Raw genomic sequence first — 12,001 nt, forward strand, 5'->3', positions numbered from 1 at the left:
GGAGCTGTAGCCAGGAAGCTGGTCTTGATCACCAAGAAGAGACTGGTGCTGGAGCTGGTCCTCCTGGCTGCGGTGGGAGGAAGGGTTGAGGTGTGTAGGCAGGGAGATTAGTTAGCGGCTTGAATGCCAAGTCATTAGTTTCTACGGTGCGAAGTGGAGGCTTATTTCTGAAATTAGTATTTATTAGACACCGGAGCAAGGGTTCTGTTGGGCCCTGGTGATTTAGATAGGAATCAGTAATGGTCCGTGCCTCTCAGCAGCTCACCCAATAATGGGGAAGGAGAGTGAATCAGTGGAAATTTTCAGGTTAAGTGCAGTTATTACCAACTTGTTTAGTAGCTACAGGATTATGGGAAGGTTCTGGAAGATACGGAATATACTCAACCTTTGGGATTGGGAATGGTTTTGACAAAGAGATGCAGAAGAAGTAGGAGGAGGCACAATCCTTATACAAAGGAGCCGAGGGCATCATAATACAGTGCGCACTAATAATGACTATTCTCGTTATTGATGGTGCAAGACAGTAGTTTAGGCATTTTGTAATTACCGTCTTATTCATTCCCCACAATCCTTCCTGAAAAAAAAGTGTCCTTGGGGGTCCGCATGGATGATTTGAGTAACTTTCCTAAAATTTCATATCTGAGTGTTGGAGATGGCATGCAGTTCAGGCCATCTGATTCTAAGGTCCTGGCATTAGTCTTTGTGATATTATAGCCATGGAAGATGAAGGAAAGTGGACTATTTAGAGATCAGAGAGAGTTACTGGATGTTTTAGGGTCAGAACCTGGACCTTGGTAGCCCTAATAAGCTAGGCTCGCCCGATTCTTCATTCTCATTCAAATGGGAAGACTGAAAGGCAGACAAAGATCCATTGCCGTGACCACATTGGGAAGAAGACCAAGTAAAGAAATCCAGGGAGCCCTTCAAATCCAGGTTGAGTCCTGTCGTAGGTTTAAATCTAAGACAACCTCAGTCAGGGTATGGCCGGCCAAGCCCTTATCTTTACTCCAGCATCTCCCTCACGGTGATGTGACAAAGTGTCACAACTATGTGGAGCCTCTTCCTGGGAGATAAATTCTACCTCTGGCTAACACCAGGCTTCTATCATGAGGCTCCCAGGGGGGAATTCCAAATTCTCGGGGCCCATTGTCTCAATAATCTGATCACCAAAGGGATGGGCACAGGTGTCTCTTTAAATGTCCTCATTTTTCTCCAGGAAGGACAGTATTGTTATCATCACAATTGCTTCTTTGGGAGGGAAGCATGGGGGAAATGAGGCTACTGGGTACCTCTTTTTAGTTAGCTAGTCTTAAACAAAGGTCATTGAGGATGGATTAGAGGACCAAAGGGAAGCCAAGGAAGATCTCCCTTTACACTCTGGGAATCAAAGGGTCTGGTTGTTTATTTGGTCACTCTGAGGACCACAGTGTATTTTTGATAAGGGTCTGAGCTGGCCAAAGGACTTAAGATGATCACATTAGCTTTCAAGAGAGAATTTCAGAATACAGGAGCTATAGTAAGATTGCATGGGAGAGAAGCAACATTGAAACAAGGTTGCTCTGAAAGTGAAGGTAGCAAGCGTCTCCAGCCAGGCTGCGGGATCAAACAGAGACAAGCACAGAAAAGAGCTCCTTAAACCTTGGGCTGGAAGGAACTGTGGCCACGGGGTACAGAGAGATGCTTCCTACTATGCAACATGAAGTCACGCAGCGTGCTGGGAGCTGTGTGTGGTACACTGATATAATTTGAAATCCGCCAGATTTCTCTCCTGGTGAAAAAGAATCTTTCTCAAGTATTTTTGTGATCTTTAACACAAGGAAATAAGGCACTGGGGCAGGTCTTTTGAATTTCTCTGAGTTCATCAGATTCTAAAAGGGAGATCGCAGCCTCTCCAGGGCAGGATGTGAGCCACAACTCAGCCTTAGGTTATATTTGCTCTACCTCAGATTACAATTTCCTCTAAGCTGTGAAAAAACCTCTACTCTCTTTATTGTCTCCTACAGTGGCCCTGACATCAGTGAGAGTTCATGATTGTTAGTTTTTAAGGATAACAAGCAAACAGACCAGGCCAGAGTGTGCTGTATGCCAGGAATACGCATAGGGACTTTCCCAGTATCCATGGCTTTTGGGAAACACGTTTGGCTCTGCAATAAACCAAGGACTCTGACCCTGACACTTGACAAGAGCAGGTGATGCATCACTCTAGAAGAACTGTCACATGCTTAACTAGCTGGGGGACACAGAGCCTTTCTTTTCCAAGAAGTGGAGGATGAACCAAAACAATCTTATTCCAAAGATTGTTCTCTTTCTTGGGAAGGGCTTAGCCCAATATAGAACAGCAATTACATAAGAGATCATTTGCATTGTGCAGGTGGGAAGAGGCAGCATATCATGTGCTTAAACCTCACCAGGAGGCAGACTTAGATTTTAATTCTTGCTCCTCCCAAATAGGCTTGGGGGATGGGGGTGGCAATGCAGGGTAACCTCTATGAGCTCCACTTCCCTGTGCCCTGTATTTCTGCCTGTCCGTGTATAAACATTTTAACATCTTAGCATGATATTTTTGTAATTTGACCCCAGTCCCCACCTGTTATCCATCCTTCCATTCTGAGTGAACTGAGTCTTATTCGTGCACTGGGTTTGGTCCGATGTGGTACAACATCCCCACACGGCCTTCTACAGTCTCAGTGGCTGTCCTTGTTTTGACTCTTGGAGTTTATATTTTAAAGCGTTGCTGGGGCAGGAGACTATGTTTCATTTGGTAGAGTGCTTACCTAGCATACAGGAAGCCTTGGGTTTGGTGACACATGGGAGGTGGGGGCAAAGAGGATTAGAAGTTCAAGGCTGTCATTGAAAGAACTAGCTCTCCTCTCAAAGTAATAAAGGTTTGCATGGGGGCAATGGATCAGTGGCCGTAGCCCTGAGAACATAGATTCAGGTCATGCCAAATAAAATGTTACAATATGGAAGCAGCTTGTTTCACGGAGTTTTTGCCACAACAGAACAAAGAGAGTTAAGTCAAGGTGTTTTACAAATGCAGTAGAAACAGCTTCTTTCTAGGAATTCTCCATCCCAAAGTAGTTCTTGATTGTATAGGGAGTTCAAGGCCAGCTTGGAATACACTTAAAAGAAAAGTGTGATTGGGATCCAAAAACTAGGGAAATGCTGACTGAGGAACAGCCCAGGGATGATTGTACAGTGGGGCTGGAGAAACACCTAAGGGCACCCAGGAAACACCATACCGGGTCTGGATCCAGGGAAACCCGTGGTGGGTTATGAAGGGATCTGTATCAGCCCAGGACCCACAAAACCAAGTTCTCAGCACAAAAGAGATTCATTTTCCTCAGAAGGACAAAGGGCATGGGCTAAGAGACAAAGACAGAAGACAGGGGATGAGGGAGAAGGGGAAGGGAATGAGAAGGGAAGAGGATATTTGTCTCAGAGTGGGACAGAGGGCTGCCTCTGGAGAGGGGACACATGTGACCTAGGAAAATGGTGGTTTGTAAAGGTAAAGGGGGAAACCTCTTATTAGTATAAGGTGCTTATTTTTAATTTTTTATTACACATATTGCATATTTACATTTCAAATGTTATCCCCTTCCCCCTTCCATTCCCCTCCCCCTGCTTTTATAACATGCTCCCACTCCACCCCCCAACTCCCACCTCAACCCAAAAGCTTGGAGGTGCTTGGTTTTAACTGAGCATGTTAATTAGGTGAGCCAAAGGGGGCTCTTGATTGCTGGACTTCAACATTTTGATAGCAGGACCTTGGTAGTCAGTCTCAGGAAGAGGAAGTAGCCAAATATGAGACTAGACCTTGGTGCCCAGCTTTCGGACTGCAATCTAATGGGGTTTAGCAAGGCAGAGAGAATGGGGGAGAAGGGCAAGGCCTGCCAGACCCATGCTTGCCAGCTGGGCTAGCCAAAGTCCTTTCAGATTACAAGGACAGACGATGAGAAGAAGAGAAGGAAACAGGTTGGGAGGTTGAGTTAAGTGTACATCCTTGACTTCTCACCCCCTTCCCAAGCAGGGTCAGACTTTAAGATGACACTGTGGATTCTCCTATGACTCTACCCTTAACATTCTAGTTAAATCAACTTTTAATTCAAGCTATTGTGGTCTTTATGAACTTATAAAATATACTGTTTTGGCTTATAGATTCAGGTCCTGACATCTCCATACTGAGGTTTTCAAGCACTTCTTTTTGTACAACAATTTCTCAACACTGACAGGCTTAGAACATTTTTAGCATCGATGCTGCCACTTGAGGCAGTGTGCCACCCTCTCCCTGGGTAGCTGGATTGGAATTTGCCACTCTTTCAAAGATGCCCATCTTTGGAATCTCTGTTCCAAAGAAGCAGTATAGCATTTTTTAAGTCAAAGCTCACAAGTTTTGTGATGCACAGGTAGCTGGCACACTAAAATGCCCAACTTTAAACAAAGAGAAAACCAGGATAACTTCAGAGGCTGGCCTTACAGATCTATGGAATAGTTCTGCAAGAAGAAAGCCCCAAAGAGAATAGCCGACACTTAGAAAGAAGTAAATGAGGCACGGGGGGTAGGTGCAGCACAGAGATAAATGCACACACCGTGCATGCACTGGGTCATGGATCCAATTGCAGCCCCTCCCTGGTTACAATGTCCAGCATCATGGCGGTCCTCTTTGGATGCCTTACTTTCCATGGTTTCAATCACCTCGTGGCCATCAGTGGCCTGAGGATATTAGATGGAAAGTTGCAGAAATAAACACTTCACACCTTTTAAGTTACACACAGTTCTGAGTAGCACGATACAGTCCTGCTATCCTTTCCAGTTTTGACTTGGACTTGATTTCTCCCTTTGTACAGCCGGCCTATTATATATTCACTACCCACCCATTAGTTGGTAACCATCTCAGTTTTCAAGATAGACTGGCATAAAATTTCTGTGCTTATTATATTCAAGTCACTTTTATTTTACTTAATTGTGGTTCCTAAGTTCAATGGCAGTGTTGAAAAGGGGGCGCCAGGACATAAAACATGGAAGACGAGTTCTCGTTCTATGTGCTAGCTGCAGGAGGTATAGGCATACATTCCATAAAAGCTGGTTTGGTTGTTATCTATCATTTCCAGTATCTGCTGGGTGTCTTGGGACATATTCCCTTGGGATTAGGAGCTGACTGACCTACTGTTAAAGTCAGATTTATTTCCCTAATGTTATAAGCAGAGAAGCCACATTTGGACTTTTCAATGGCTTTGTCATGCTGTCTCCCTATTTTCTCCCTCATTTCTGGGATCTGCATTTTCTTTGTTCATATCTGTATTTTTCACATTTTATTCAATACTGACTCTGGACACATTCTTCATTCTAGCCCTGCTGAATGTACTAAGTTCTGACATTTCAACCCCAACCCCTTCACATTGCTCTGTTGCTTTTAGCAACTCATGCTTCAAATACATCAAGGTGTAACTTTTAAACCACCTCTCTGGTAGGCAGAAAGATGTGTTTGTTTATTCCCCTCGGCTGACACAAAAATACCTGAGATAAAGAACTCAAGGGAAAAAAGATCTGCTTAGGGGCATAATTTTAGAATGTTCAACCATGGTCATCTGATTTCATTGTTCCCAGCCTTGAGGTAAGGTAGAATCATCATTATGATGAACAGGATGCTCACCCCAGGGTCACCAGGAGCACGAGAACAAAGAGGAAGGGTTTGGGGACACCATATACTTATGCTGATCGTCTTTCTTCAAGTAGATTTCCAATTAGGAATGAACTCACCATTGATGAAGTTCATACCTCAGTGATTTAATCTCAGCTCAGTAATGCTGCAGCTGGTAGCTAAGCCTTCCACACAGGAGTCTTTGGGGTGGAGGGATGTGTTATACTAAGAGCATTAACAGTTGTTTTCCCAGTTGAAAACAGAGGCCTGTGACATAGTGAAGCTAATGACCTACTCTAACAGTTATACAGCTAAGAAAAACATAGGTCAAGACTGTAGCTGGGCTGCTTGTCTCTAGAGATCAGGCTAGTAACCCTCACTGATGTCAAAACTCATCCTTGTTTCCTGTAAGCAGAGCTCCAATGAGAACTACCCTGGATCTACTGAATCCATTCTTCCCTTCAGATAAGCAAGATGGTGGAATCTATCTCACCCAAAGTAGCACATAATACTTGCTCATTTTGTAGTGAATGTAATGAGTTGAGCTATCTGGCTTCCAATGGCACTAAAATAACAAAAAAATCAAAGTGAAACTAAGATCAGAAGGCAGGGACAATTCCATGCCATACTTCCTGCCAGTGGGTAAATTCCCCTAAGCATCAGATAAAGAAACACTGAAACAAGAGCCCAAGAAAAAGAACCCACCTGAGGAGAGCTTACAAAATTCTTCCCTTGGTTTCTGGAATCCCCCTTCATCATAGCACCTACAGTAATGCTCCTCCTCAAAAACTAAGTTCCTATGAATTAAAAGTCTAGTTTCTTAGCCAAAGCTACTTCAGATATGGTACCCAGGGGCCATTTCTATATTAATCCCCAACCCCTTCTCAAGTACTCTGCAGTATTGTTTTTTTTTTTAATGATTTCGTACACATATATCACTTTTAGCTAAAAGAAAAACTCATCCCCTATTCTATCTTCCCCAGTTCGGCACTGGCCAAAGCTCTGTGGAGAGATAGCTTCCCTCTTTCCCTTCAGCCCAAGCTGCTGTCTAAATTAATTCACTTATACAAAGTTATAGAAACAGCTATCCCTTGTTTCAAAGAAAATACTAGCAGTGGGAATAATATAATAGTATGAAGCTAACCTAAAAATATGATAGGGCTACCCTACAGTCTACCTCTCATGTGTTCTGATTGTTTTTGTCAGTGTTGACGGGCATACGGTGAGTCACAAAATGGTCTCAGCCATTTCCTCTTAAAATAACCCATCCATTATTAAAACACTTCACAGGTTGTGAAGCACTTTTCCCCACATTATCTCATTTGCCTCTCACATCAAACTCACCATGTCCAAATTGCAATAATTTCCCTCCCTCAGAGATACTCAACCCTTAGGGCTCTCTATTACCGTAACCACCCCCAACATCCAGCACTGATAATGGTCCTCACTGTGTTCCTCCTCTCCATCCCTTAGCACTCGCTGGTTTAAACCTCCCTAACCTGCCCTGCAGAACACATATCCTTATTTCATTTGCTGAGTAGTAATGCTATTGCTTCAAATAAAGTCATTATCCAGAATATCAGTTTTCAGTAAGAGTGCCATGGAACACGGGGGGTGGTGGGGAAGGAAGGACAGGGACACTTGTTATCAGCCCCAGAACATCTCCCAAAGGGCTAAGAGTTTTATCTTAACATAACACCCACTGGACCATCTTCCTATTTCTGTGCCCACATCTTTTGCGGTTTAGAGTCATAGTTATGTAGTCTTAACACAGATTATGAGATACCAAAGGTGAAAATACTCAATCTTTGCTCATTGGAAAAGTATCCATAGTACCTTCAATGGCCTGCCATGTTAGTAAAGTGCCCAACTTAACACTACAAACTCCATTTTGCTTTCATACTTCACTTTTTGACTAACTTGCCCTCTGAACTCAGCTACTAGGAAAAAAAACTCAACTTGTTTCAGGAGCCATGTCACCCTGGTAATAATCACAATTCCTTTGGCAAATAGCCACTCCACTCTTAGCAACAACAAACTAGTTCTTAAGAGGGAAGCCATCTTAAAGTAGATTAAGCTAGCAGCCATTGCTGATACCAAGCTGAAATCATTACTAGTCAATAGAAGTACTCCAAGCAAATGTCAACCAATCATGTAACTGCCAAATTGAAAAGTCCTTTACCCTGCTACAACAACCATGATAAATAGGCAAAGCTTGTACCAGCTCAGACTTTCCATACTACCCACTCTGCTGGAGAACTTTGAGAGTCTCAGCTCGAGCTTGAATAAGGACTCTCTACTTTTGCATATGAGTTGGACATTTGGTGGTCTCTGGTGGTCTGTAGGAACCTTGCAATCTTGGCATAACAGTTAGTTCTTCTCTTTCAACCCCATTTAACAAATCATAGCCATATTATGCTTCTAAAAATTAATACTATATTTCTTCAAAATGAAGATATAATTTCCTATCCAAATCTAACCAAGACATGACATCCAAGTACCATAGATATTCAATTTGCAGTCACTCCACACTTAGTATTTGATTTGCTCTCTCAATGGCCCATGATTTCCCACACGTAAGTCATTTTTATGTAGGAAATAAAATGTCAAGAAATGTCTCCTTCAATCTAGCTTTCCAAGTTCAAGGCCACTTAGTCTTCAAAGCCAAATATTCGTGTAAAGAAATTTTCTTGAGCACTGAAAGGAGACTATTTTTTTAAATTTCAATGATATATATATCAGTCACTTCAGACTGAAGGACACTGAATAATGTCTAATATAAAATCAGATTATACTATTATCCTTTGTTTTACTCTCCTGTGAACTGATTTATGACAAGAGGCTAATTCCATTGCATTCTCGGGTATAGGTAAGACATATAGGTATCCAGAATGCATGTTGCAATTAAACAGCTTCAAGCTAAAGAGAAATAAATGATTAAATCAGTAAAGAATGGATTTTTCTATAATTACATTTTACAGATGGGAAGACTCAGAAATAAAATTGGTTTTAGTGAGGATAACCTTGATTGTGCCAAAGCACGCACACACACAAATCCACACCCTCTCCGTATCCTCTCCTCAGCCTTATTTCTTCTTAATATTGCATATTCTTTTCTATTAAGCATGGCTGTGCTCACTATCAGTCTTGACTGCTTGTTGACTATAGTGCCATGTCTGGAAGATTGCTGGTTTTCATGACAGAAAAGGAGAAAACAACAAATCACTTGCTGGAGGCGTCCACAGAGAAGTGACACACCTCGTCCTGTTTGCATTTCACTGACCGATTTGATGTCAAAGAGCTGAAAGCAGTTGTGAGATTTCTGCTCAGTGGGGTAGCAAATATGTTTTGAATAGCAAGGTCGATGATGATGAGTCTTAAAAAATGTATCAAAAACCACAAGCCAGTGACAAACAGAAACTCGAAAGGCAATCCAGTTCTCTCTTCATTTCGTCAAAGGGCAGACAAGAGCAGGAGGGTCTGGAACTGGGATGTCCAAAAGTGACTGTGTTCTAAGAATGTAAACTGGGCTGACCTGCTGGAGCTTCAGAAGGGAAAGAGCAGAAGAAGATATGAGCTTGCTTAAGGTCGTTTCTCTCCTCCTGTCCTCTGCAACTGGAGAAGCATCAACCACTGTGGCCATAGAAGGAAATACAGGAAGTGGCAGCCTCTATTACTGCCTGTAAAGGATGCTAGACACAGTGCGAGTGCTGTAAATGGCACAGAGCTAAGATTGAATTACCTGGACTCCAAGTTCCATTACCAGCAATCGCAAAGCACAGGACCTTGGGAGGTTTGACAGAACTGGGTTAATGGGGCATAGAGGAAGCTAAGAAAGACTTTACTCACATTCTTCTTTTAAACTTCATTAATTTTCCTGTTATTGGAATTTTTACTTAAATTTAGTTTATGTGAGTAGAGCTTTTTTGCTCATTTTTTTTTCTCTGATCCGGGTAGTATGGGAGGTCCATGGAATAAAACAGGTAAAGCCCCTGACTGCTCGTGGTGACTATACTGCGGTATTGAATACAAGACATTAAGTAACCCATCTCTTTGAGGGTATTAAAAGCTGAAAAGGATGAAAAGAGGAAGCATGCATGAGTTGGGTTGTAGAAGAACTCTTTGGATTCCCTTTCACTGTATATGTGAGGTTCTCCTCCGGTGTCTGGTTGCCTAGCTTCTAATGTCTGGTACCTGACTTTCCCTTGCCCTTAATCTCTGGGGAGTTACCTGTAAGCATGGAGGTGGGAAGTGGCCAAGAGATCAAGTGCTTTACCAAGTGGTGGTTAAGAAAGCCTGAATGCTCAGCTTCCTTTCCTTCTCCTAACACAAAGGGGAATTAATTTATGCTACAGAGCTTCATCCCTGGGGTGGCTTGAATGAGAAACGTCCCCCACAGTTTCTGGTATTTGGCTCCCAGTTTATAGCACTATTTGGGGAAAGTTAGGTGGTATAGCCTAGTTGGAGGAAATATGTCACTGGAAGTAGACTTTGAAATTAAAAGTCTCCCTTTTGGGGTGAGGATAGAAGCCCTCAGCTTCCTGCTCTGGACATCATGGCTGCCTTCTGCCATGCATCCCCAGATGATGGACTGTTGCCTTCCTGCGACTGTGAACCAAAATAAATGCTTTCTTGTGTATACATTGCTTTGGTCATGGCATTTTATCACAGCAACACAAAAGTAAAAACAAAACAAAACAAAAAACAAAACAAAACAACAACAATAACAACAACAACCAAACCTTGGTCACGCAGAGGTTGAATTTGGGTCTGAGGGGGATTCTATCTTTGCTAGATGTCCTGGTGATTGAGAATGCTATCACAGATATATGACTATAATGGGCACAATTGACCAATTGCCCTAGCTGCTGCCCCTGAACTCCACTGCAGATTTATGCCAAGGGTATGCCTTGCCCAGACTACTCCTACTCTCAGCTGAAGATGGCAGGGATTCTGCAGCAGGCTGTTGTAGGGAGCCCTGGGAATTCCACTGTCAATATTTACTCGAAAACTGACTTGAATGTTACACAATGTATACATGGATCAAAATATCACATGGCAACCTGTAAATTTGTAAGACCTCCTCAATGTCACAAAAGGGAACAAAAGTGGCAAAGGTCATGAGAACGGGCTCTGGTGAAAATCTGACACTCAGCGAGGGAAAAAGGCAGGCAAGAAGGTAAGAGCATCCTAGGCTACTAACCAGGCTGAGGAAAATCCAGTGCAGACAGTGGATCCCCGAGTCTCCTTCATTGCATCATCTTTGACTGGGAAATTTACTCCCAGGCAAGGAAGTATAGCAGATAGCAACCATGGAGGAATGGGAATGTCACTTGGTAGCGCTCTCTCAAAGACCCCTGCCTATCTTGCTCTCTTACACAGCTCAGGGCCACCCTACCTAGGGAATGGTAATGTCCATATTGGGATGGACTTTCCAACGTCTACTAATGATGGATATATGCTCCTCCTGGGCTCACAGACAGATCAATATGATCAGTGCAATCCCTCAATTAAGATCGCCTTCTCAGGGCTAGGCAGATGGTTCAGTGGTTAAAAGCACTGGTGCTCTTCTGGAAAACACAGTTTCAATTCTGAGCACCCAGATGGTGATTCACAACCATTGTAATTCCCGCAAAATCCCATGCCCTCTTCTGGCCCCTACAGGCACCAGATATGCATATGGTGCACAAACACCGTACACACAAACCTAATAAAAATTTTAAAATAATAAATTTCCTTCTCAAGTATCTTTAGGCTATGTCAAATTGGTAATTAAATCTGACTAGGGTAGGATACTGTGTCTGAGGAAAAGGTAAGAGGAGAAAGCAAGTTCTGTGTGCCTTACTTGACCAAACCCAAGAGCTTTTCTTTCTTTCTTTCTTTCTTTCTTATTAACTTGAGTATTTCTTATATACATTTCGAGTGTTATTCCCTATTCCCTTTCCCAGTTTCCGGGCAAACATCCCCCTAATCCCTCCCCCTCCCCTTCTTTATGGGTGTTCCCCTCCCCATCCTACCCCCATTGCCGCCCTCCCCCCAAGAATCTGGTTCACTGGGGGTTCAGTCTTAGCAGGACCCAGGGCTTCCCCTTCCACTGGTGCTCTTACTAGGATATTCATTGCTACCTATGAGGTCAGAGTCCACGGTCAGTCCATGTATAGTCTTTAGGTAGTGGCTTAGTCCCTGGAAGCTCTGGTTGCTTGGCATTGTTGTACATATGGGGTCTCGAGCCCCTTCAAGCTCTTCCAGTTCTTTCTCTGATTCCTTCAACGGGGGTCCTATTCTCAGTTCAGTGGTTTGCTGCTGGCATTCGCCTCTGTATTTGCTGTATTCTGGCTGTGTCTCTCAGGAGCGATCTAC

This window comes from Rattus norvegicus, chromosome 13, assembly GCF_021556685.1.
Source record: "Rattus norvegicus strain SHRSP/BbbUtx chromosome 13, alternate assembly SHRSP_T2T, whole genome shotgun sequence".
NCBI classification, from domain to species: Eukaryota; Metazoa; Chordata; class Mammalia; order Rodentia; family Muridae; genus Rattus; species Rattus norvegicus.